This window comes from Phalaenopsis equestris, unplaced genomic scaffold (genome assembly GCF_001263595.1).
Source record: "Phalaenopsis equestris unplaced genomic scaffold, ASM126359v1 Scaffold000002, whole genome shotgun sequence".
Lineage (NCBI taxonomy): Eukaryota > Viridiplantae > Streptophyta > Magnoliopsida > Asparagales > Orchidaceae > Phalaenopsis > Phalaenopsis equestris.
In genome coordinates this window covers 258,656-283,813 of record NW_018164444.1, presented here as the reverse complement: position 1 = coordinate 283,813, position 25,158 = coordinate 258,656, and the positions used below count along the sequence as shown (strand labels likewise).

At 33.0% G+C, this 25,158-nt stretch overlaps 1 protein-coding gene and 1 pseudogene across 1 annotated transcript in view; one reads left to right on the top strand and one right to left on the bottom strand.

Annotated features, from left to right (window-relative positions):
* Positions 1 to 3,649: 3,649 nt before the first annotated feature.
* Positions 3,650 to 25,158, top strand: part of LOC110038746 (probable protein phosphatase 2C 13) — a 60,979-nt gene continuing 39,470 nt past the window's right edge. Inside the window, exon 1 of the mRNA XM_020743648.1 lies at positions 3,650 to 3,721. The gene's annotated coding sequence lies outside the window, so the exon portion shown is untranslated. The remainder of the gene's footprint in view (positions 3,722 to 25,158) is intronic.
* Positions 15,373 to 18,634, bottom strand: LOC110029904 (annotated as a pseudogene).

The following is a 25,158-nucleotide window of genomic DNA, read 5'->3' as shown; positions in this document are numbered from 1 at the left end:
TGATTAAAAATAATCTGCTGATAAGCTAGGTGTTGTGGCTATTATAAATTTTTATTTTTTTTGGAAAAGCCAGACCGTTACCAATAAGCTCCCACCACACCTAGATAGGTACGATGTGAAAATCCTATTTTCTGCATTTTGAAAACGCATAAGCTGTCAAAATGCAGTTCACTCAAACAGGCAAGACGCGTTTTCAAAATGCCACCGCACTAAATAAGCTTCCCCAAACAGGCCCTAAGGCTAGTTTTAAGATTATCTTTTGGATTAAATTAAAAATTAATTGTCTATGAAGTTTGTTTAGATTAATTTTGATTTTTATTAAGTTAAAACTCAGTTTTATTAAATAAGGATTAGCTCAAGACTCAACACTAATGAAATTCAATTAAGTATAAGCAAGGAAAATAGGGTTGACCAAAAACAAGGTCTACAACGACTGCTTATATCAATTTCCTTTTTAGGTAAATTAGAACATTGTTAAATAGTGTAAACTCTTTACTAGATTTTTTTTCTATTTAATCATTAAAAACATAGTTTCTTAAATGATGCATGTTTATTAATGATAGGGATAGTAATGAACATACTATTTGGATTTGTATCTGCACTTTATTAACTATAGACCAGCCCTTAACCTCCTATGAGAATATTTTAGCCACATTATCCATTTTGAATGAATATTCTTTGCTAACTGTTTGTTTTAGGGTCAATGCTAGATATTCAACTCTTTTTTCTTGCTTCCAAAACTCCACCCAATTAAGGAAGTTTTGAATTTTATCACTTCCACCCAATCATACCTTTGGTTGTGGATTTAATTTGTTGGCTACTTTCTTCTATCATCATCATAAATGGATTGGTTTCCCCTATTGAAATTTTAAAAAAAAATTGTTTTTTTATTGTGGTAGAGTTAAATAGCATGTGTTTCACTTCTTTTCAAATTATGAGATTTATGCTCTTATACCTATATGAAAAGTTGTTTGATTTATACCAATTCAGCTTCTCAAACTTTACCATCCTATCAATTAGCTTTTGAAAGGTGGTAATAAAGGCTATGTAGAAGTAGGGTGTCATTTTTCCCATTTGTAGATAAATGACATGCTTCTCTTCTAGATTCTATTCACACTTCAAGCTTAAGTTTTGTTAGGGTGTTATATATATGACGAGTAACGTTTCTTGTTTCCTCTTCTCTAAAGTAAGGTTAGTATTGATAGTGCTCTCCTTAGCACTAATTTTTTTTTTCTTAATATTATTTCTAACTTAGTGAATGCCTTGATTGACTCATTAATAAGCTTCACATATCATTTAAAAATAGTTCATTGTAGACTATAAACAAATTGGTTGAAGATAGTGCATCATTATTATATTATTGTTGTAAGTTATTTTAAACTAAGCAAAAATGTTGCTTAGGGTTGCCATCAACATTAAAGGTATTGAATTTGAGCATTGAATAACCCTTCGGATACAACACCTAATCATACTCAATGGGGGTAAGAGTGACCCTTACTCAACAAATTTTTGGACTATTTTGTTACAATGCAAGCTTTTATCTTTCCATTGATGATATTTTTGAGTTGAGCTACCACCAAATGCTTTGATGTACTTGCCATGTTTTGTGGCATAGGTTCCTTTCATGTACTTTCCATCATTAATAGCTTGAAGTGTATGTCACATTCTAGAAGTTTACAGTGTTGGATTGGCTAAGGGGTTGGCAACAAAGTTACTAAAAGCTTGATGGTTGATTCAAGGAAAGCTATGTGTCCTTTCTAAATTATGCTGATTTTTTCTTAATTTTATGTTTTGCATTAGGTATAGAATATATTTTTTCTTATTGAAGCATTTTGGTTTGATTAGAAAATTTGCGCTTCTTTGTGTTTATTGGTTAGAAATAATGGGTTATCATGCTTCAATCTCCATAAATGAGATTTGCTTTTCTATTGATTCGTGGCAAGTTTAATTGTGGATTTGGAAAAATTTACTTATCTAATGGTATCCATTATTTCTTTTAATGAAATTTCGTTCTAAATGCTTTCACTAGTTTGATTTAGCCATGCTTCTAAAATCATCAATAATAAAATTGGCCATATACAATGCTTGATGCCCTTGAAGATGGAGGTAATGGACACAACGGAAGCAACCCAATCATTTCTTCCGGACTTTCCTCTTGTAAATAACTAAGGATGAGGCCAATGTTTATCTTTTGAACTCCAGTTTGTTATGACTATGAAGCAATCAAGTAGAGTTGACAATACCTTCTTCTTAGGTTTTTACAACAGATGTTTCATCTTGATTAATTTTTTATTCATGATAATTTTGATTTTTATTTTTTTTTCTTTTAGTTTAAAGTCTTTAGTTGACTATTTTTTATGAATGTTTTTGTTTTTTAATTTTTTGTGCAGCAAGCAGCATGATGATTGATGAATACCATTCTAAATCTTCAGTGCCATGTGAGCTCATTGATAGGGTTGAGAAACAAATCTCTTTTGACCACCATTTAACTAAATACATAGTGCAACATGTTCATCTTTATTTGCTTTGAGTATCTAGATGGTGATTTTGTCTAAATGAAGAATGATTTAACCATTCTTTTTGCTCATCAAACCCCATGATTTAGAAGGGTTGGTGGCTTGTGTTTTTATGGATAGCATTAAAATAGCGTTACTAGTGAACCAAAAAGAATTGATGTTTTCTCTTCTATTTGGGGGTGATTTAATTGCAAGTATTTAAAATTAAAAGGTGTGTTTTAAATACAATAAATTTGGAATCCAAGAGATTTTATTTTCAAATACTCCATGTATTTAACGTAAATTCAGTCAAACATCACAAAAATAGAAACTAAATCTAACGTTTCTTTAAATCAAAATTTCTCACATTCCGTCGATATTCCTCGCGTTCCGTTTAATTTAGGTTGTAAATCTGGATTTATTAAATCCTATCACAGAGTTTGATGAATCATATTTCACTGAATTTAATAAATTTTGCTTAATGTAAAATTAAGTCTCAACCAAACAACGCATTAAGAGGTGTTTGTTAGCATACTATTAATAGAATTTAACAATAAACTTAAAAATTAAATCCATCTGAACTTGAAAAAAATGAAAACTAAATCCAACACTCTGCTGAATAGAATTTTCTCGTGCTTCATTTTTTTTATGACGTAAATCCAAATTTATTATATTCGATTGTGAAGAGGATTTATTTTGTTGTCACTTATGAGGTCTTTTATCACATTATATTTGATAAATCTGAATTTATTAAATTTGCCAAACACCGCATCACTTGGAACTAATAAAAAAGAAAATTTAGACTAAAACAATAAGCTAATAACATAGGGCGGCACGGAGTGGAACCGGCATGGTGGTTATGCGAGCATCGCTAGAGCAATGCTGGCAGATGCTGGAGAGAAAGGAGATAGCAATCTCATTGAGCTTCTAAGGAGGTTGCAATTGCGGTTCATGGCTTTGCGCAAGCATTGCCAAGGCAGGAGCCGGCTATAGAGGCTTCACGAGAGCATAGCCAGGATGGTGCAGTGCAAAGGCTTCGGAAGAACATCACCAGTGCAAATGGAGGGCAGTGTTAAAGGTTTCGTGTGGGCATTTTCGAATTCAGGATGTGTGCGAGGCGGAGGCTTCTCATGAGGTTGCGTATGGAGGCTTTGCGCAAATGCGTGGGGTATTTGGAATTCTCGCCCAATTCAAGCAAATTTCAGAACATGGGAATTAATTTATTTGTGAGTTTCAAATCTCTCAATAAATTACTTTAGATTTATTTTTCTCTGAACCAGTCATCAAAAATATAACGCCGCTGCATTTCAAATGTTGTACTGTGATAACAACTTCAAGCAAACAACCCTCAGATGATCTAAGTAACATTAGTAGGAAAGGTCATAGCCACTGCTGGTTCTTCTTGATAACATGGCATCAAAACCAATGCACTGCATATGGAAGGTTACATTATTAACTGAATAGCATTACCATATGGATAACAATGTTATCTAAATAACATTGAACCTAATAGATTTTTAATATAGTTGTAGATTTTACAAAAGAATCAAAATTCAGTAAAAAAATTCTCATATATTGACGAACGCATTCCATATAAGTTGAATTGACATGGTAAGGGAGAGGATGAGAAGTTCAAAATAATAATAAAAAAGTGTATTTTCTGTCTTTTTTATGATACCACAACATATATAGACCCTTTACAGCTTTTATAAAAGAATTAAAATTTAGTTAAAAATACTTATATATGCATAACACACCTGTATGCACACAGATTTATTTATATACGCATGCATTCGTGCATGTAGGTGTGTAGAATGCATGTGTGCTTGTGTACTCACATGTTTATATAAAACCTCCATAAGGGTTGTCTTTTGCAGTGACAATGAAAAATATTAGAAGGCGGAGAATGGTGATGATAGTTGGCATAGATTTATAATGTGTGATAAAATATAAGCAATGATGATTGCTAGTTTTTGTTGGGAACAGTGCCAAAGCACAGGCCGTTGGCAATGGAGGAGGATAGGTGATGGTGGACATCAACATTTGTTGTTGATAGTGGAGAATGTCAATGTCAAAAGTTAGGATTTGAAAGGCAAATGATGATGAATAGGGATGTAATTGAGTCAAGCCGGCTTATGAGATGACTCAACAGCGGCTTGATAAATGACCCGTGAACCAGCCATAATGAACTAATGATCGAAATTTGAGCCAAACTCGACTTGACTTGTTAGTTCATGAGCTACCTGATTAAAAAATATGAATATAAAATATACTTAAAATGTACTGAAATTTAAAATTTTAAGAACTAATTAAAAAAACCTTTAAAAATTATGCCACTTATATTAGGTGATTTTTTTATCATTTTATTACAAGAAATGCAAGGATTAGAATCATATTTTTATTGATAATAAATGAGCTAGCTCGTGAGTCAATTCAAACTCTTAGAAATGAACTCGAGTTTGAACTCGAACTCGATTAATTAATCAAGCTCAACCTTGGGCCAACTCAAGCTAGACACAATTTATTTTCACCCCTTACAATGAGTATCTTCCTAGTCAAATGGAAGATTGTGATAAGAAGAGGTGGTGGAGAAATTTGGAAAGGTGAAACCTCATAAATTGATGGTTAAGTTGCTAAATGGCAATTAAAGCTCTATAATTCCCTCCAACAAAAGTACTCCATTGAATATGTAGGCAAAAGGACTATTTATTGAGGAAATATTATGATATATTCTGTTAAAAAAATGGAATACCCAAATTAATTGTTTAAATAAATAGCTTTTGATTATATTTTGAGTATATTGGCACCTTGATAAACTAGAATTGAGTGAGCTAGGATTTGATGAATTAATATTGCCAATTATTTTGAGTATAAGCATATAAATATTGAAGTACAATTGTACGCTCAAATGGCCTAAAAAAGTTCTCAATTATTCTTCAGGCTACTTGATTTAGGCTTATTTGAACTTAAATCTACGTGTTCATAGTATCATTGGGCTTGTGTCATTAAACCACAACATATCAATTACATAGGTTTGCTAAAATCTTTGTTGGAATTAGAGTCATAGCATGTGTATGCACTTTGAGTTGATGAATAACTCTAAAATTCCATGTTGTGAGATAAAGGCTTGTTTGGAGGCAAAACCATAACATACATATGCACCGTAAGTTTTTTATGTGTTTATGACTTTCGCTGACATGCATGGCCAAACAAAGCTCTTTTCATTATTTATCAAGTCCTATTAAAACTTTCAGTTTGAGTTCATCTTCATCAATCATGTAATTATGCATGGTTTATTCATGAGTTATGATTTGATGTCTTGCATGTACTTAGTAGTTGTGCATGTTCCTTGTGTGGGAGTTGGCAGGAATACACCAAGCCTCCCATGAGATTTACCATGATGCAACAACTGAGATCGAGTTGGGTGATATGAAGCCATCAATGACACTAAGAATATGATTATCTTGATTGATCCATAGTAATTGGGCTAGATTTGGGATACGAACCTTATCAATGTTTAAGGTTTGTGATAGTCAAGTATTAGATCATCAATAAAATTTTGAGATCATATTGATATGAATGGTATGAAATTGGAAATCGTAGAACGAGTAGTTGTACTAGCGTAGTTAATTTATGTGTGATATTGATAGGATTAGAGTACGGGCTTTTTTTGAATGGTTTGATGATGATATGATTATTCAACTTAGAAGTTGTAGAGGAATTGGCTAGGGGGGGATTAAAAACTCATTTAACTTTAATAATATATTACCAAATATAGCTTAAACCTAGTTCATGTCAATTTGATCTTACTTGGCTGATCACATTCAAGTATAGTCAGTCAAGCCATAAAGATCAAATCTATTGAAGTAGACTAAGTCATAGTGAACATCCCTTTGATTTTTTATCAAAATATTCCATTCAAGTGTGTTTATTGTATGGGTTGACAAGCCTAGTTGGCTTGGTATTCAAGCACTGCCAACAACTCGTTGAATCTTGTCAGGGCCATTTGCCCAAACACTAATCTACTCGCTGAAATTAGTAGATTTAAGCAAATTCAGCAAGTGACTTCTTATAAATTTGATCTCTACTAAGTAAACAATATGTACTCGCCAAATATTTTTACTACACTTTTGTTATATTTTAAAGTAAGCATTTATTAAAGCCTTGCTGTGAACTTTGTACTTATGTACGAGGGCTAGCGTTCAACTGGTTTGGATATATCGGTTCTCAAATTGGTCAAACTAATTACAACAGAAATCCGAAAAAACCGAACTAATCAAAGTTTTGATTAACCGAACTGACCGAACTAAAATTTAATTAGGTTTTAACGGTTCACTTATGAACTAACCAAAATTTAATTATCAATTGGATTTAGGTTATGAACAAATATCATTAATTAGATATCTTAGATGTATAATATTGATTTAACTTCATTAACCTTTATCTATTTTTGAATTTTTCAGTTTTTTTAGGTTGATTCAGAAACCAAACCGATAATCGAAAATGAAATATTAAAGTTTTAAAAATAAAAAATCAAAATATATTTTTGCAACCGAACTGAATTTATATTTTTGCAACCGAACTGAATAAACCAAATAATGCACACCCGTACCTCTGTAGCAAAAATATAGCTTTAATTTATTGTTATGCCTCGACTTAAGCTTGCAAATAAGGACTCAAATAATGCAGTAAGTTTGGAATTATTTTTTATTTAAGTCTTGTATTTTCTGAAACCTAATGAAATCTTAGAGGTTCTCACTATAACTTCTCTTTTGTTCTCTAGTTATTCATTTATTGCTTATTATTATGACATTGTTAGCATCTAAAATTGAGTTCATTAACTTCAACATTGATGATAAATGAAAAATGTTTTTTAAAGCAATGAATAACTTATTTTTCTTCCTTAAAATCACAATTAATGTAAACATCAATTTTTGAATGCTTTTCAAGGGAGATTTTTAGGCTCTGCCTCCAACAAAGTTTAATTCCAGATTTAGGTTCTTACAAATTGAAAGCAAGTTCAGCCAATCATTCTGCTTATTTGAAGTATGGTATCTCTCTGTTTAATGATAATGATATACTTAAGTTTAGCGTATTCTTCATTACCTTTAAAAAGTTTTAAAGGGAGAGTTTTTTAGCTCAGCCTCCAGCAAAGTTTCAATTTCACATTTATGTTCTTACAAATAGAAAATAGATCCAGCCAATTAGTCTGCTTATTTCAACTGTGCTATCTCTCTATTGAATGATAATGATGCACTTAAGTGTATTGTATTCTTCATTACTTTTAAAAATTTACTATTTTGGCTATTCTCTCATCTTTTCGTGGAAATTATTTCCTCCTTTATCAAATTTAAGAGGCAATTTATTACTCAATTTGTTAACACCCAAAAGCCCATAAAAACTATCAAACTTTATTGAAAGTAAGACAAGATTAAGAGACTTTCAAGAAATTCATTGTAAGGTTTCATCAAGCAATTTTAAAGATTAAAGATTTCAAGCCAACTGACTGAGGCTGCATTACTCAAGGTCTATGGGAGAGATCTTTTAGACATGTACTCGGATTGCAGTAGTCTAGGACTTTACCTAAGTTGCTTAAACTCATCAATAGTCATATTAATGTTGACGAGTATGACAAAGAATCAATTGCGTCACTTCTATTTGGGAGAAATTTTTAGTAATTTCTCAAAGCTCATCAAAGTTGCCCAAGAAATTTGAAGTCAGGTGAGAAGTTTTGCTTTTAACATCAGCAATGTAATATCATAATCAACAATCACAAAATTGAGAATGTCATTCTCAAGGGAAAAAAAAATGCCAGTGATGCTGATTTCAAAAGAGGTAGAGGCTGGTCCCAGATCATCAATATTCAATGTTTCCTATTAGGAGTATTAATGAACGAAATAATAGAAGCTATTTAAAATAACAATTACTTCAAAGTACCTGGACGGATGTGAGGTTCTGCTCGTTCCCAGGATCCTTCTAAATATTGTACTTTTTACAAAAACTATGGATTGTCATCTCTTTAACCTAATCGAAGAATCAATGAAGACGAGGAAGCTGAAATTCAGTTTAGTAAAGCTTGGGGGGAGAAGCCAATAAAAGAGCAAAGAAATAAACTCATCCTAACCCAAGCAGTTCATATCATTGGATTTTACTCATTCATAGTGCAAGAGAAAAGTTTTTTTAAATGCTAGCCTCAAGCGATGTTGGTCAGGAGAGGTTAACTCAATCACAGTATTAAAAGCCCAAAAGTACTAAAGGTATACCCATTATTTTTACTGATGAAGACAGACTGATGAAGGTAAACCCATGCAACTGATGTTATGATCATCATGATCATAATAGCCAACTATTAGATTAGTATTATTTTGATTGATATGAGAAGTTCTATGAATATTATTATAAGTGTTATGGAGAGATGAATTTAGATTTTTGTCGCTCAACTCCCTTTGCTAGGCCCCTTTTCATCTTTTCTTGCAAATTTAGGGAGGCAAAAGAAATTACTTCACTACCAATCACTTTGACAGAAGGAAGCATCAATTTATAGCCATGATTGACTTCATCAATATGGATGCTTTGATGACTTATAATGTGATAGGTAGTTATCCTCTACTCACTACCATCAAGGCTGTGCCCCCCACTTATTTGATACAAGAAAAAATTTTGCAATCAATTGTGCTACTAAAAAGCCATCAAGGATATTCAAGAGGTACTACAACTCAAGGTTTGAAAGGGAACTAAACCTGAGACTGCTGAATTAATAGATGAAATACCTACTTTGGAAAAAAATTATAAACTCTTTGCACAATAATTGATTCAGTGTGTACATAAAGAAGAGTTAAACAATACCCTTAATAAGAGTATTGATGTTTTTCTTGGTTGGCTGCTGAAATGCCATGTATAGATGTTAACTTTGCTTGTTACAAATATAATGAAGAGAAGAATGTCTGGTAAATTAAAAAAAAAAAATTGACAAGATGTATTGTGTGCTATACTAATTCATTGTGTAGGTCCAAAAACTTTTAAAAGCTGAATTTATCATAAGTACAATGTATTTATAAAAAATATAATATCTAGAGTGGATTTCAAATGTTGTGATGATATAAAAAGATGAATGAGAAATGAGAAATGTGCATCAACTTTTACCAATTTTCAATCGTTCAACCCGGAAGACATATATTTTCTACTTAGAATTGATTCCTTGGTCAATTCAATTTTAAGTTTTCAAGTTATTAGTTTTCTTGATGCATTATAACGATCATTAGATAAATATGTATCTTGCTGATTACAAATTAATTTTATTGTTAGTGATGATATATATTGCTATAATGTCATATCATTTGGTTTGAAGAATGCAGGAGCATAATAAAGAATGATAGATAATGTTTTAAACAATGTCTAGTGGGCTATGAAGATTATGTCGATGACATATTGGTGAAGAGTAATACCCTCTAAACAACAAATTTTAGGTTTAGCAATAATAATAATAATAATAAAGATTTCAACATTGAAAAAGAGAAAAAAAAAAAACTATGCATCTGAATCGTTGCACTTTTGGAATGAATCAAAAATTTTTTTGGGTTTTCTGCTTACCCTGAAAGAGTTAAAAATGAATCCTAACCAGATAAAAGTTATTATTGATATGCTCCATCCAAAGACTACTAAAGAGCTAAATTGACTTTTTGAAGAAAAATGAAAGATTAAGACCTATCATTTCAAAAGCAGGAAATAAATGCATACCTTTTTTAAAATCTTAAGGGCCAAATAATTCATGTGGAGTTAAGATTGTAACAAAGCTTTCATTAAACTAAAACAAAATTTTCTTGAACATTAATAACCACAGCTTGATACCTCGATCATATTTTCAAGTAGATTCAATTCATGTTATTACCCATTCACTAAAAGCAGTATAATAAAAACCTGATCATTTTGGAAGAATTTTAAAATAGTCAATCAAATTTAGTGAATTCTAAATCTTCTTAGACACTAAGAACCAGCATTAAAATATAGGCTATTGAGTCAAGAAAAAAATATGTCGAAATATCTTTCCAATGCCAAAAATGAAATTAAAAAAATTGGATATTTTAGATTTGAACAGATTCTTAAAGAAAAAAATTAAGTTACTAACTTTCTTTCAAAAGTGCAAAAAAACCTACGAAAGATCATCTCTAGAATTATCTCATCTCGCCATTGAAGAAGAATATATGCTGAATGTAAAACTATGTATCTCTAAGTTAAGTTAATCCTTTTATTGATGCATTGAAGACTAAGAAAATTAGCTTATAGTTACTAATCACAACAGATTTAAAATTTAACTTGTCTAATATATAACCCTTGATGGAGAGCTATTAAAAAAACCAACTAGTTCCATTAGCCTTAAGTATGCCAGAGAAAATGAAATCGAAGATATTCTCAAAGAGGCTTATTTAGGAGAGTGCAAAAATTATTTGGATGGATAATCTTTGACAAATATACCATCCAGACAATGATATTTTTTGCCTACTCTCAAAGAAGATGCAGCAGAATTCTATAAAAGATGTGTTTGATGTCAAAGGTTTCCTCCAATACATCAAGCTACAACAAATTTTCATTCCATAGTCATTTGTTATTATAAGAATAGATTTGATTAATCATTTTGCTCTAGCAAGTGGCTGAACAATGTTGCTTCTGATAATGATTGATTGTTCTATTTAATGGATTGAATCAAAAATGACTTTAGAAGTTATTGCCAGCATTATCTAGACCAATGCAAGTTGTCAGTTAGTCTTGCAATGATAATAATCATTTTGATTAAGTGCTACAATTTTTTGTCTAAAAAAAAGTATTTTGTCAAAGGTAGGGAAATTTGATCTAAATTCATTTTAATGCAGCATCCTAAAATTAATTAATAGGACGAAGGTGTCAATAAGTTGATCTTGAATCTCTTATGAAAGAAAGTTGAAAAAGCAAAACACAAATGTGCTGAAATTCTATTATTACTCTTATGGACTTTGAGAACCACTCTATTTTTGGGCTAACACCACTCTCAATGAAACATAAGCTTTCTTACTAACTGCATATAATCTGCACAGTCAAATGTTGGTGTCATTTGTCAACTTTAATTTTTGAAGAAGAAATTAACAACGATAAAATAAAACTAAACAGTAACTACAAAGTTTTTTGGGCTTGTTAGAAAAATTGAGAATTAAAACCTCTATAAGATGGGAGGAAATTAATAGAAAAATTATGAAATAGTATGGTTTAAACATTCAATTAAAAAGCTTTTTAATGTCGAGTAACTAGTGGTAAGAAAGGTTGATACAACAACTAGACAATAATGTTTGAAAAATTAGGTTTATTTTGGGAAAGATGTTCCATCATCAAAGAATAAGTTGGCCTTGGAGCCTATCGACTCCGAACTTGTGCTAGAAAAAACAAGTTCTGAGAACATGAAGTGGAGTTGAATTAAAATTTTCTTTGGGGCTGTCTGGGATCAATTTCTGTTTTTTATTTTTAAAATAAAAAAATAAGAAACAAACAAAAAATAAATGTTTTCTTATCTGTTTTTTGTTTTGTTTTTGTTTTTTATTTTTTTTAGAGGAGAAATTATATTTTTAAAATACTCAAAACAGAAAAAATATGTTTTTACCTATTTTTAAAACATCTAAAATAGCAAGTCCCGCCACCACTCGCTGCTGCCTTCCCACAAATAATGCTTCGTATTGAGTGGAGCAAAGAAGACATCATATACGCCATGAGCGGCAGAGCTTAATACTGGAGCACACGTGGACCCAACCGTTTTATAAAAAGTATAGTTTTTTTTCTTTTAAGAAAATAAAAAATATCCAACCAAACATGATTTATATTTTTATTTTTAAAAACATATAAATCATAATAATACTAAACGCGTTTTCTAATACAGAAATTAGAAAACAAAATAAAAATAAACCAAACTAAAACCCAAAACAAAAATAGAAAATAAAAAGTGATCCCAAACAAGCACTTCCTGAAAAGAATGTTTTCTAAATAGCTCTCTGTAAAAGAACCATAATTGTTTATTAAAGCTTAGCTTTGAGAATTTTTATTATATGATTAATTTTGCATAGAAATTGTTTTCCAAAGAAAAACTTAAATTTAATGAAAAAAATCCGGTAAGAAAACTCATCCTCTGAATGAATTTGGCAAATGAATTTGGGGAACTTCCCTTTTCTAGTGAATTCAATAAATAGATTCAGTCAACCCACCTAATGAATCTGACAAAGAAACTCAGGGAACTCACTTCTCCTAGTAAAATTAGCAAACAAACTCAAGCAACTTGCCTCTCATTGAATTTGACAAGCAGACTCAAGGAGCTCGCCTCTCCTAGCAAATTTGGCAAGCAAACTCAGGGAACATGCCCCTCCTAGTGAGTTCATAAATGAACTCGAAGAACTCTCACCTCTTCTAGCAAATTTAGCCAATGAATTTAGGGAACTTGCCTCTGTTGATGAATTTGGAAAACAAAATTGGGAACTCAATTTTTTAAAGACTTTGAAATAATGTTCTTCTTGAGGCTTGGATATTATATGTTCACTTAAAAATGTATAGAAAGATACTGAAGCAAGTTCGATCTAAGTAATTTAGAAAGGACATTTAATTTGAAGTCCACAAACTTCGAATTAGAGAGTCAACACATTAAAGATTGTATGTCCGGCTTTTTCTTAAAAAATAATACTCATATAGTTAGGTAAATGCTAGAGTAATTTAAGTGTGCAATAAGAGAGACCACGGCTTCTGGGAAAGTTTAAAAGTTACTTTTTATACTCAATTATATGTTAAAATTTCATTATAAGGAGAAAAGATGTATCTAATGAACTTAATTAAATAAAAATCGTATTGCTTTTGAATTATTTTACTTCAGTTTCAAATATCTGGTAATTTATTTTAAGCTATTTTTTTTAGGATTCAATTTGAAGTCGACTTGGCTATCTTCAAACACTAGAACTTAAAACTCTTTGAAGAATCAAAGCATTGTGCCAGGTTTTTATATCTCTTAGATTACCCTAGAACTTGAATTTCTTCCTTTGTGACAAAATCCACATTAAGTAGAGAGACCAATACATTCTAAGTAGGTCTAGATGTTACGTCAATGAAGATAAAAAGCTCTAGCAAAAGGCAAGGCTCATCCAAGGTGGCAACTTATCTCATTGAAGGATAAATCAATGATGAAAGGCAAAGTAAGACTTCAAAAGCTATATAAAATTTATTTTTTTCAAACTATTCATATCCGAACATCAATTACTTTATATAGTCATTCCGTTTAATAGTCTTGATTCCATACATGACCTTATAACTCATAAATACACAACTTACAGAGAAGGAAAGAATCAACAAGTGAAGAGAAAGGATTTCATATAATCTTTTTGTGGAAGTATGAAGTTTCTTAGAAGTGATATATGAAAAACAAAACAAAAAAAAGTATTTTTTTTTTGTCAACTTCAATGATTGTTGTTGCCTTCTTTATCTCTTCTAGAACCAACTTTAGAGGTTCTTCGTCTGTTACCAATAAATAAAAATTAGTTAAACACTTGAACTTTGGTTGTAATAGTGTGAGCCGACAACTTGTCTAAACAAAAGTTAATGTTGGCTTCAAAGTTAGAAGAAATAATATCTAAATGATCCTTAGATTGCATAAAAACTTCCAATACCCTGTTCTTAGTTCTTAGCACTCATATGAATCTTCTCTTTCTTAATCTTACAGGAAACCACCCATTCAAAAATATGTTTTTAGAAAATTTGAATTTGCTCATCAAGTTGATTCACCTTTTGTAAAGTAGCCTTTATTTCTTGGTAATTTCTCTTTGCATTGCTAGTTCCATTCCTTGCCACAAACTTTATTTTTGGGCATCAACTATATTTTCAGAAGCTTGTTCTCCAATTTTCTCTTTCTATAGAGATTTTTTAATTTTAAAATTTCAAGTTTAAATGAATAAAGTGAAGGCTGATACTTTGTGAATTGCGAATAATTTTCTCTCATAAGTTCTCATTGGCATAATGTTTGTTCGCCATTAGGCTGTGTTGGCTCTCATAGAGTCAGTATAAAGCATATTAGTGTAAAATGTATCAAATATATGATGTGTAGCCATCGAGAAAGTAGAAGGTCAAAAATCAATATGGAATTGACATCAATTTATTTTAAGGCAAACCAATATCTAAGTTAAAATCAATTCTTGTGGTTGTATGATCATCATCCCATTTGGAAACCCAAGTATTATCAACAAAATAAAAAGGACCAAATTTCTTTAAGGGGTAAGCAGTGACTTCTTTACTTTTATCTTCTGGCAAACTTACAGTTGTATTTCTTATTTTTTAGCTGCTGACCCTTTTTCTTAGCTATATTTTCATAAAAAATGATAACTTGGAGCCACTGAGGCTATCTTTCTTCAATTCTCTATTGAGAAAGCAAATTAGATGAATCGAGTATATTGAATTTATTAGGACTCAGCAGGGTATGAATATTTGATGTTGTAGCCAACCAGTAGGGAGGAGAACTAGGTATGGAATATAAAGTCAGTGAATTTCTAGTAGTTGATGAAATATTTGTGTCAAATTTTGAGAAAAATAGACTGAATCTTGCATAGGTTTGATTGTCTTTTCCCTTTGCTTTCATTCCATTAAATAACAATCTTACAATCTATTTTAGGTACAAAATAAGGTGCATATAATCTATTTTAGGTACAAAATAAGGTACATATAATCTATTTTAGGTAACTTAATAATACATATTCCTAATCTAAATATTCAACTAAAAGGAAAATATATCAGAATAAAAATATTGAAAATAAGGAAACTTCTAATTATAGAAAACTCTTAATTTAGCTGTCTGATTTCCATCCTTTCTGATTGACATCCCCTCTCAAATTTATGCTGACTGATCAGGAAGCATTAATTTGCCAATAAGAAGCTGATTACATTGTCGGGACAAAAAATCCTCAAGTCGTGAGTGCCGGAGTCTCAGAGTGCCGAAGCCTAAAAGTGTCAAAGCCCAAAGCTTGAAAGTGCCGAAGCCCAAAAGTGCAGAAGCCCAAAAATGTCGAAGGTTGAAAATGTCGAAGCCCGAAAGACCGAAGCCTGAGAGTGTCGAAGCCCAAGAGGGCCGAAGCCCGAGAGTGCCAAAGCCTAAAAATGCTGAAGCCCAAAAGCGCTGAAGTCTGAAAGTGCCGAAGCCAGAAAATACCGAAACCCAAAAGTGTCGAAGCCTGAAATTACCGAAACCCGAAAGGCCAAAGCCTCAGAGTGTTGAAGCCCAAAAGTGCCGAAGCCTGAAAGTGTCGAAGCCCAACAGTGCCGAAGCCCAAAATTGCCGAAGCCTGAAAAGGCCGAAGCCCGAAAGGCTGAAGCCTGAGAGTCTCGAAATCTGAGAGAGCTCAAGAGTGTCGAAAAAGCCCCAGATGCTGATGAGAGAGATGAAGATGGAGACGTCGGAGTAGCCCATGGAGAGACTCATTTGCCCCATATTGTTCATTACAACCATCCCCGTTCCCACACCGCAGAGAAACGAGATGAACAATGCCTAGAACTCCAATTTCCTCATAGCTTCCCATATAATATGATCCTCTCCGATCTCCGGTCTCTTCTGAATCCGCTTTCCCTGATCGCCGCTCATTGCTGATTCCGTCGGTAATTTTTTTCTCGTGTTGGTGACGGTGAGGAGCGGCACTTAAATCTGATTCTCAACCTCCTCCAGGTCAGAATTAGCCGCTCGCAGTGAGGATGATCGGTCCTTGAACCAGAGGAACACTGGCACGATAGTCGGAGCGGCGAGAAGAACGAAGAGACCAGCGGAGAAGATCCGAGAAATTCTGCGTGCCATCCGCAGCGACGGTCGGCTTCGTCTGGAACTCGTTGAATCGAAGGAAGAAAGCGATGGAGAGCTGCGATAGTGGGATTGAAATTGACGAAGGAGATATTCCGAGCTGGAGTTCCAGACGATGTCTCACGGAGAAAGACCATAGCGATGGCGCAGATAACAACAGGTACTACGACTAGCATGAGGATGAAAGAGGCCGGGTCATCGGTAAAAAAAGAGCAAAGCAGAGATCGGTGAAGATGGCAGTGTTGAGTCCCACGTAGCCCTTGAGTATCCCTGAGACCGAACCACGATCACGGTGAAAATTGCGCATGCGCGTCACCAAAACCGCCGTGTTCATCCACGTTGTGCTATTGCCGCCCATACAAAGGAACACACATCTGTAACCGAAGCCGATAGAAAACGAATCGAAGGCGGAGAAATAGTTCCTCTCTTCCCGTGGTAGAAAGCGAATCGAAGGAGAAATAGCTCCTCCCTTCCCGCAAGAATAGGTTTGATTACTGGTGGTATATCAAAAATAGTTTCGAAGGTCCTTCAACGATTATCGGTGGTTATGACAAAGTTTTTTGCTCTGATACCATGTCAAATTTTAAGAAAAATTGACTGAATCCTGAATAGGTTTGATTAACTTTTCCCTTTGCTTTCATTCCATTAAATAACAATCTTACAATCTATTTTAGGTACAAATTAAAGTGCATATAATCTATTTTAGGTAACTTAATAATACATATTCCTAATCTAAATATTCAGCTAAAAGAGAAATATATAAGAATAAAAATATTAGAAATAAGGAAGCTTATAGTTATAAAAAACTCTTAGTTTAGCTGTCTATTATCCATTCTTCCTGATTGACTATCTGAAGTCTGTAGAATACCAATAGTAGTTTGAATAATTGAAGTCAGCGTAACAAAAATAGTTAGTGGAACATTATAAGTCAGCAAGTAAGATCTCAACCTTTGAGCTGGCATAGTCATCAATAATATTTGTCAACTAGACTTTAAATTTTTATCCTTTTGCATTTTAATAACTTCCCCTTCCATTAAAAATCTAGCAATTTTAGAGTCATCAGAAATTCCATGGACAATAGTTTTCTTTGAGAAAAACATTTTGAGCATAATCAAACTGCTCAAATTTTAAAAATTAAAATAAATAGATTAAATAGGTGATGACTTACCACAAAAAGCCTTTTTTGCAATTTCTAGCAAGGTATAAAATTTCAAATCCGAACTTGCATCCTTTTCTTGATGAATTCATGGTATTCCTCAAGAAGTGTGATCTTAAACTCTTAATTTCTAAACCAATCATTTGTGGGTGATTTGAAGAGAAATGCATGCGCTAAAGCCCCCACATAAAACATATTCTTAAATTACGTTAAATCCCAAGGAATAATTTTCTTCCTCATATTAGAACTCATAGAAACAATATTCAAGAGAAAATTTGGCATGATCTGTCCAATCTCCTTACAAAAGATTAGGCCCGTTTGAGATCATTTTTGTTTTTATTGTTTTCTATTTTTTAATTTTATTTTATTGCGTTTACTTTTTGATTTGAATTAAGGCATGTTTGTTTTGATAGTATTTTTAAAGCACTCAAAACATCTTTTAAGTGTTTTGAATATTTTTTAAAAAAAAGGTGATTTGTTTCTATAAAAAAAAAAAAAAAAACTATTCTAACCAAACATGTTTTCAAAAACAAAAGTAAAAACAAAAAAAAATCAGCAAACAAAAATGTTGTCAAACGGTTTCGAGTTTAAAATATATATCAATTAAAACACAATTTATCATTCTATAAAAAATTAAAAAATTTATCCTCCTTCGGAACTCGAACAATAAAGTTCTTAACTTGAGAACAATATAAAATGAATGATCTTCACAGTTGAATGAATAAGAATTGAAAGCTCGTTAAACTTAGAGTCCTTAAAAAAACTATATTTCGTCATCAAAGCAGTGGCCACTAAAATGCTAGAAGGCTCTTGGAAAGCCAAAAGATGGAAGAAAGTAACAATTGAAGTGAGGAATTTAAAGGGGCAAATATGAGGATAAAAAGTCTTTGAAGCTCCAGGGCATTATTTACACATGAAATGATGGAAGCTTTGAGAAATGTCACATCAATTTGTTAGTTTAAATCATTTCAAATATGTCAGAGGGGATTAATTGTAGCTTTGAGTGCGTAATAAACTTTTTCAAGAACAAATGAGCTCTTTTGATGAAGCTTACCATGGCTTTACATTCTGTTGTGCAGCTTGGGATATGTTATTGAGGATGTTGAGACCCTGGGCATTAATATGAGCTTTCGAAAACTCACAGTTTCCCATTGGTCTGGAAGTCAAATTGATATCGAAACAAAATAGAAAACAATAATAGAGAAATAGGAAGAAGTGTAGGAAAAAATATCTTAATGTCTTGCTTTAATCCTGGAATTTTATTTTTACTATTAAAAATCAATTATAAAATAGTAACACATTAAATTATTCAATTACAATGACAAACCAAACAATACAATCGTTATATGAAAGCAATCTATTACTAACTACTACTATAATATCACTTTGGCTTGCAATTATTATGTCTCTTGGTTTCAAACTCTTTTTCAGCTCCAGTAATTACCACTTTAACTATTGCCATCCATATCTTGAATACTATTTATGGGCATTCAAATAAATAACACTCAATTCCTATGAAGTGCATATCGAAGAACTATATTTTACTTTTTATATTTCTTCCACCCAAGTCTTTCTTACACATAAAAATACAACCATTTTAACTTAAAAAAAATGAAACACACATTTTCATGTGTAGGTAAGATGTGTGTAAAAATTGAAGTTTAGCCATTAGACGTGTAAATACATAGGAATTGAGTGGTATGTATGTAAAGCTTCGTACTATTTAATGCTCATCAATTATATTCAATCCATCTAATGAACTCTTATCATCCTTGGTTCTTTGTTTGTGGATGAATAAGGCAATATCACTCTAAAATATGAAATCAAATTCCACATGTTCTTATTTTTGTCAAATTAGAAGCCACCAAATTCGAAGGGTTGCATACTTAAAATTCAAATTTGATAGCTGGATAGTCAATTAAAATTATTTCTCTTGTAAACATACCCCCTCGACCTTAAATTATAAAAGGGGAGGAAATCAATGAGTGAAGCATCTTAATTATTTGTATTTTTCTCTTAACTCATTTTAAGAGAGAAATATAGCGAGATTCTAGTGTGGTTGTAGACGTAACCGAAACACCGAACCACATAAATCTTTTTGTAGTCTCTTTCTGTGTGTGAGATTTGTGTTTCTATTTCTCCTTTTTCTCTTATTCTTTCCTATCTCCTAATATATGGTATCAGAACCACATTTTGCTAAAAAGAGAAAGAGATGACTGAAGAGGGAAAAGTTTGAATTGGTAAGTACAATGGCAAGGATTTTAGTTTTTTGAAGATGTAGATAGAGGATTATTTATATTAGAGGAAACCGCACAAATTTCTTCTAGGTTAGAAACCAGAAAAGATAAGCCAAAGAGACTGAGAGTTACAAAATGTCAGGCGCTAGGTGTGATTTGCTTGACGTTCGTGAGAAACTTTGCTTTCAATATTATCAAGGAGAAGACTACAATTGATCTAATGGAAGTTCTATCCAACGTGTACGATAAGTCATCAGCATCGAATAATGTATATTTAATGCTTTATTTATTTAATTTAAACATGGGAGATTGTGCATCACTTGTAGTTCATATCAACAATCTTAATGTGATCACGACTCGGTTGACTTTTGTAGACATTACATTTGATGATTAGGGCAATGCATTAATCTTGTTATCATCCTTGCCAGAGAGTTGGTTTGTGATGGTGACTGCTGTGAGTCATTGGGTTGTACCAAATTTAAGCTGAATAATATCCGAGACTTGATTCTTAGTGAGGACATTCGCTGAATTTAGTCTATGTTCCTTCCTATAGTCTACTTTAAGCATAGAGTGTAGAGGAAGAGGCCAGAATAAAAAGCAAAACTAAAAAAGGTTATATCTATGAGTAAGTCCAAGAGTCGCATTGGTCTTATTTGCTGGAACTATCAGAAGAAAGGACATTTCTCCAGCCAATGCAAGTACCACAAAAGAAAAAATAATAAGAATATGAATCAACAAATATAGCAACTGAAGATGACTCTGAGGCACTAGACTGTTGCATAGAGAGCGATATTGAGACTTGGATAGCTGATTCTGGAGCATATTCCATTCTACCATTTGCCGTGAGTTATTATATAATTATATTGCAGGAAATATTGGCAATGTTTATGGACATGTGCGTATAATTTGTGTATTTAACACCTTTATTTTGTCTATTTGTATGATTATGTTACAGTTTCTTAAGGCATTTTGTGTTGAAATGTAGCTAACAGGTGAACGGAGCAATCGAAATTCAAAATAAGGCAAAATGAGCAACCTGGTGTTCTGACGCCAAGACACTAGGACTGGGCGCCTAGGCACCACAAACAACCCTTAGAAGATCAGTTCCAGGAGTGATAATAAACTTGGCAACCCGACCTTAGCGTTGGGGCGCTGAAGGCAAGCACCTAAGTGTTGACCTCTGGCGTCTAGTCCTTGACATCTAGTGCCTAGGCACTCAAACTGCAAATTTTTTTAGTCAATTTCCCGAGCGCCCAACATCTTGGCACTACAGATGTGGCACCTAAGCGCTATGGTGCAGCGCCTAGGCGCCGCGATATGGTTGCCTAAGCACTGAAGTTGAGCAAAAGTAAGGCGCCCCGGCGCCAACCATGGGAGCCAAGGCGACCGGACGCAAAAACTGCTCGTTTTCAGCAGTTAGGTATGTCATTTTACTTGAGGAAGTATAAAAAGGTTGAAGATGGATTTGGTGGGGCTTTTTCCTGAATTTTCTGACATTCTAGAGGGAGGAGCAAAAAGGGAGAAGGCTAGAAAAGATTAATCAAGCGGAGAGAAGTGAGAATTGAGAGATTTAAAGATATTGTATGCTTGTAATTTCAACTACTCAAGAGTAAAGGAAGGGAGATAAGTTTAGGATTTCTTGTTTTGTGATTTTTTTCATTTTCTTTGTAAAACTTTTGTACTCTAATATCTTTTTCAATCAAATGATCAAGTTGGTTTGTTCAAACATGCTTAGTTAGTAATTTTCTTTCTTCTTTGGGGGAGAAAATATGGGAGATGTATGTGAAGTTCCTTTATGGTTTAATGATGACTATTGTTGGATGATGATTAACTTTCGTGCTTAATTTACATTTTATGTTGGCCAAATTTGATGTTAATATTTGTCGTGAGTTATGAATCTCGAAAAAGATGATAATAGAATCGACCAAGTTAATCACATTAAATTGGTTGAATAGGGATATATCTACTAAATTGCTGCAAACTAATGGGAGATAGTGGTGATTTGGGTAGAGATTGTAATTAGGGAACTAATCTAATTCTTAACTAAACTTTCTTATTCCAACGGAAGAGGGAAAGGAAAAGTATTGCTCTTGTTTGTCATCTGTTTATTCGATTAATTTTCACATATGTTGACTTATTGAACTATTCCAAGGGAAAACTTTTAAAGTACTTGAGTAACTTTTCACTTGCTTTGTTGATAACTTAGAATTTTCTTCTAGGATTTAAATTAGATGAACATTTCAAGCTAGCACTAGCATTAATATGCTGAAACTTTTCCCAATTAGAATTCATCTCATTCATTGTGGGATCAACAACCACACTCCAACTCCAGTACTACTGATATACCACGTATACTTGTATGAGCCACTTGTGCTTTGCAGTACCTAGTGCGTGTCCAGTTTTTGGCGACGTTGTCGGGGAACTAAAAATTTTAGGTGTACCTTTAGGTCTTAGACTTGAAAACTGTAATGTTCACCGTTTCCTATAATCTTTATTGTTTTCTTTATTTACAAAACCCAATCTTGTTAATACTTGTTTGATTGTGTATTTGTATCGTTTCTTTTTTATTAATTCCTGCATAATACTTGTTGTTTACTTGTTAATTTAGGAATTTAATTATTATGAGTATATTCTGTGGTTGTGTACTTTCAGTTTATTTGTTTGTCATGATCTTTTGCATAGGGTTACCTTGTTAGTTGAACCTTGTTAGTGTATGCGCAGTTCAAGATCATCAGACCTGAACCCTACGATCTTGAGTTAGAGAGAACCATTAAAAAAACAAGAAAATTAGAAAGGCTTCAACAACTTCCAGGAGAAATGGCCAACTTACCTGACAACAATCCTGAACCTCATAATTATAACAGCACGCCTCAACCTTTAAGAGATTTAGTCAATCCTACGGTAGATGAAATCCACCTTAGTATCCATACTCCTGCCGTAGAAGCCAAACCATCAAACCAAAGCCTGCTATCATCCAAATGGTGCAGAAGAATCAGTTTGGGGAGCACTTTCTGAAGACCCTAATCTTCATTTGGCGAGCTTTCTAGAACTTTATGCCACATTTTGCTATAATGGTTTCTCCAACGACTCCATGAGGCTTAAGGCTTTTCCCTTTCTCTTTGAGGGATAAAACAAAAATGTGGTTGAATTATTTAGTTCATCGATCTATTAGAACTTGGAATGACCTGACCCAAAAATTCTTAGCAAAGTATTTTTCACCATAAAAAAATAGCTAAACTTAGGAACGACATTACCTATTTTTGCCAGCATAATGATGAGTCCATTTATGAAGCTTGAGAAAGGTTTAAAGAGCTTCTTAGGAAGTGCTCTCACTATGCATTACTAGACTGGTTGTTCATTCAGAGTTTCTCTAATGGGCTGGTAAGATCTCTTAGGTTAATCTTAAACGCAACTGCAAGTAGTTCCCTTATGTTAAAACCTTTTGATGAGACCTATTCTACGATTGAGGAGATGACAACAAAGAACTTTCAATGACCTTTTGATTGAGTAAGCCCTAGGAAGGTAGTTAGTGTTCTTGACACAGACATTCTTTCGATCTTGACTTCCCAAGTAGCAGCTATCTCTAGGAAGTTAGATCTATTAGGCTTGAATCAACCACAAGGATCACCAGTCATAGAGGATAATTCATATGGACAACTGGTAGATCCTAGTGCTTTGCTCATCGAGACCATGAATGTCATCAACAATAGGATGAATAACCCTTCTTCCAATTTTTTCTAATCCTAGTTGGAGGAATCATCCTAATTTTAATTGGAATAGTAATAACCAAGAGATAGAAAATCAACAGTTGGGGAATAATCAAGCCAATCCTTTAAAAAATTAGAATAATCAGGGTATTACCCAACTCAAGACCTCTTTACCCACCCAGCTTTAACCCAAATCAACAGTTTAAGAAAAGTTTGTCTTTGGAGGAAGTAGTTTTGCAAATGGGAAATCAATTGCAGAGTCAAGGTGCTGTCATTAGAAACATAGAAATCCATTTAAGACAAATTGCATATTCCCTAAGTAATAGATAACAAGGAATTTTTCCTAGTAACACTGAAGTGAACCCTAAGGAGAAGAGTAACGAGCAAGTGAAAGCCATTAAATTGAGAAGTGTAAGGGAATTGGATGAAGTTACTAGGAAGGAACCTGAGGTGGTAGAAGATAACCCTGAGCCTAAAAGACCAGTTAAAAAGTTTGCTAAGGACTTAGGAAGGCCTGTTTCACCGCTTAGGAAGGACTTAGAAAGACCACCCCCACTATTTATACAAAGACTTCAAAAATAAAAGTTGGATTAACAATTTTCATGATTTTTTAAGTGTTAAGAAGTTGACTATCAACATCCCTTTTGCTGAGGCTTTGGAGTGATGTCTAGCTATGTTTAGTTTATGAAAGATATCTTGAATAAGAAGAGAAAGCTAAGAGACTTTGAGACTGTGGCACTTAATGAGGAGTGTAGTGCTATCATAAAAAAAAAAAGACTCCATCAAAAACTTAAGAACCGTGGAAGTTTTACAATTCTCTGTGCAATAATAAAAAAATTTTTTGGGAAAGCCTTATGTGACTTAAGTGCCAGTAATAACTTCATGCCACTATCGATCTTTAAGGGGTTAGGATTAGGAGGAGTCCACTATAAACCTTCAACTTGTTGGTTGTTCACTTATCTATCCTAGGGGAGCTATAGAAGATGTTCTAGTTATGGTGGATAAGTTTATCTTCCCTGCAAACTTTATTCAGATATTAAGGAAGATAATGAGATTTCATCATGTCAGGCATATCTTTCCTAGCCACTGATAGAGCGATGATTGATGTGCAAAAGAGGGAGTTGACTATGAGAGTAAATGATCAGGAGGTAACTTTTAATGGTTTAAAATCTATGAAATCCTCTTTTGATTCAAACGAGGATTCTTGTTTTAGGCTGGATCTAGTGGACTGACTTTGCAGAAGTCAATTTCAAGAGAGTTGTGAGGTTGATCCAATAGAGCAGAGCTTGATTGAGGATGATAGACATGACTAAGGAAGAATCAGCACTACTTTCAGAGGCTAGTTCGAGGATATATAGGGAGAGGTTTGAAATGTTAGACACCATTGGATATTCAATGTCTTTAATTCCTTCCATAAAAGAACCATCTGAATTGGAGATGATAATCCTTCTTAAATATATGAAGTATACTTTCTTAGGGGAGTACTCCACTTTATCCTCAAAACTCAGTAGTTTATAAGAGGAGAAGTTAATGAGAGTTTTGAGGAGTTTTTAGAAGGCCTTCAGATGGACTAACAGACATTTCTATTGAGATGTCGTGGTTGGTTCTTTATTTACCTCAACTCAACCATACAAATTCAGTAAAAAATTATCAGACGCTGATAAAATAAATGTGAAAGCTGCGAATTTTCCTTATAATCCGAAGCAAACACACGTAAGTGCACTTGTAGTTC